The 3,100-nt window shown below is 35.2% G+C and overlaps 1 long non-coding RNA gene across 1 annotated transcript in view; it reads left to right on the forward strand.

Moving 5' to 3' along the window:
• Positions 1–578: 578 nt before the first annotated feature.
• Positions 579–3,100, forward strand: part of LOC111083810 — a 12,633-nt gene continuing 10,111 nt past the window's right edge. The window contains exons 1-2 of the long non-coding RNA XR_002609259.1: positions 579–696; positions 2,667–2,702. This is a non-coding gene — a long non-coding RNA (uncharacterized LOC111083810). The remainder of the gene's footprint in view (positions 697–2,666; positions 2,703–3,100) is intronic.

Raw genomic sequence — 3,100 nt, forward strand, 5'->3', positions numbered from 1 at the left:
TGGTTTTTTACAATCCTTCCCTATTACTTCTTGAGTTTTATATACACTGACATGCTCCTACACCATTACTACTTGTTGCTGGTTTTTTACAATCCTTCCCTATTACTTCTTGAGTTTTATATACACTGACATGCTCCTACACCATTACTACTTGTTGCTGGTTTTTTTACAGTCCTTCCCTATTACTACTTGAGTTTTATATACATTGACATGCTCCTACACCATTACTACTTGTTGCTGGTTTTTTTACAGTCCTTCCCTATTACTACTTGAGTTTTATATACATCGACATGCTCCTACACCATTACTACTTGTTGCTGGGTATTTTATTTTTCACGTAGATCTCTAATTTTTATTATCATTCACGTAAATATATATTTTTTTCCTCTAAACTCTCCTCAAGTTAAATGTCTGGACTGAATTTAGACCACGAGTCTTGTGAATGAATAAGTTACGTACTATCATACGTTGTGAAGAGAGATGACAAATAATTATAAAAAAAAAAAAACTGTTACGTCAGGGGATACGTTGCACGTGTTTTTATCCTCCTATAAGAACTCTCTTTTTTTGTTTGTTTGTTTCTTCTGATAGCTTAACGTGGATCAAAACGACTCAGGGGTCACTAGTGATGACAACTTCCGGTTTAGAGAGGAAGTAAATGGTTCCCATTCTGTTACGCCTATCCAACTGAGTGACGTAAGTATTACGATACTTTGACCTTAAAACCGTGTTTGAACCCCTAAGTTGTGAATTAGACTAACACTGTCAGTATCGTAGGTAAGACGTGGGATTGTTTTTTAATGAAAAGTTTTATAAATACATTTTTCAGTCTTTTACCTCAGTTCGGTAACAACAGCCTAATCTTGTATCCTAACGTCTAGGATTATACACCTGGCATTAAACTTTCAGATAAGAAAAAGGGACCTCTATCTATCTTTTATGAGGAATGAGCCTGGTCCAATGGATAGTATGCCGGACTGTGGATTCGTTGTTCGCATCCCGTTATTACCCCACCCCAAACAAAATCTTGCTCCGCACCATGGTGTTATGTGTGCGTTATAAAAGTGACGGTCAAACCCTACTCTTCGGTCAGACGAGAGTAGCCTAAGAGTTGGCGGCGGGGGCTGTTAACTAGTTGCCTTCCCTCCAGTTCGAAATTATGGAAGGTTATGCGGATGTAGCCCTTTTTTTTGTAGCTTTGCACGAAAGTTCTTAAATCTTCTTGAAAATAGTTTTCCTGGGTGAGTCGGGTCATCGTATTTCTTATTTGTTGCTCATCCAATCGTTAATTATTTATAATTTCCTACAGTCATGACGTAATGTTTGTCTAATCGTCGGGCGTAATCGATCTTATAAAGAAGTTTGTTTGTTTTAAGCATCAATCTATGCTGTGCCCTCCTGTATCTAAGCCCAATTTTTAGTGTTATAATCTTACCACTGAGCCACCGGGGGGTATAAAAGAAATAAAACTGTATAAGTAACTACAGGTAGAGAGATAATGATTTATATAAAAGTGTATGTATTTAACTTTATTAATGGAAAGCTTGTTATTTTCTGTGTCGATTAATAAGCAGGGAAAGAGTGTAAGTTTATTACGAGTATTAAACCGATACACGTAATGTATATTAAGAAATTCCGTTCGTTGCACTCAAAAAATATGGTTCCCCCTGAGATAGACAATGTCACGTGCTTATTGCCATCCTATCTCGTCACGGAGTAACGAGATTGAAACTATAAAGGAATCTACGTGTTGGTTTATGCTGTATTTTTTTTTTTTTACCATTTCACATCCCTGGTAAGTAGAATGTGACTTTACGTTATAACAGAACACTGATCATCGATAGCTAACCCTAAATATCTACTTGTGTGATGTCATCACGTCAAAATTAGATCGCTTTTAATGACTGGTTGTTTCTGGCCGTGACAGTTTTGGTGCACAGCGTTACGTTCTTTTGTTTCGTCAGTTTACGTGTCAAATTATCCCATCCATAACACCTGTTAACCTCATGAAACCGTTAACTATTCGTGATGAGAATCTGTGGTCGAGGTTTACCAATAACTGTGGTATCGAGAGTATCACAAATATTTATTATTAGCTTAACGCGATTATTATGGGAGAGAATAGAATTATATACCTGTTACCGAGAGTATCACAGCTATACAAATAAGACTTGGTACCGAGAGTATCACAGCTATACAAATAAGACTTGGTACCGAGAGTATCACAGCTATACAAATAAGACTTGGTACCGAGGGTATCACAGCTATACCAGTAACGCGATTATTATGGAGAAAAGTATATACCTGGTATCGAGGGTATCACAGCTATACAAATAAGACTTGGTATCGAGAGTATCACAGCTATACAAATAAGAAGCTATAATAATGGGTATTTGATAAGTTGAAAATTATTTGACCAATTATGTCTTGTAAAAGTAAAACCCTATTTATGATCGGGTCATGTTTTTAGATGCTACCGGAAGATGGCGGGTCATGTTTTTTAGATGCTACCGGAAGATGGCTCTTAATATTAAAAGTTTATAATTATTTGAAATATTCCGTGATTTCGTTTTTACTATTTCTAATAATGAGATTTAAAGTTAATTAGTTGTAAGTTTTTTCATAATAACCAATAATATATCAACATGTTTGTCTTTCAATTTCAGGTTAGCAACCATTCCAGCTCAGGCAGTGGATACATGGTAAATATACATCAGGGTTAAATTTCCTTAATGACATTGTGATCCATGTAGCTAAATGAAGCAGTCTAAATGTGCCAACCAAATCGTTTCAGAATCTATTCAGCTAGTAACACTTTACTTGTTTGTGTACTTTTTATTACAGTATTTAGTTTGTTTTAGATACTTCTTATAGCATTTCTACAAATAACCAACGATCCCTACTTTCCGTTAAAATGATAATTTTATTTTCCTATTTATTTGTTCAGGTTTTATATGTCCACGCAATAGACAAAACACCTATAAACTTTCAGTATAGCCATATCCTTATAACGTTTTACAAGAATTAAAGTTACAATCACAAATTTATAAAATGTAATCCTTACTTTGGCCTACAGATAAGTGTATAAAGTAGGCCAAAA

Source organism: Limulus polyphemus, unplaced genomic scaffold (genome assembly GCF_000517525.1).
Source record: "Limulus polyphemus unplaced genomic scaffold, Limulus_polyphemus-2.1.2 Scaffold11313, whole genome shotgun sequence".
In the NCBI taxonomy this organism is placed as follows: domain Eukaryota; kingdom Metazoa; phylum Arthropoda; class Merostomata; order Xiphosura; family Limulidae; genus Limulus; species Limulus polyphemus.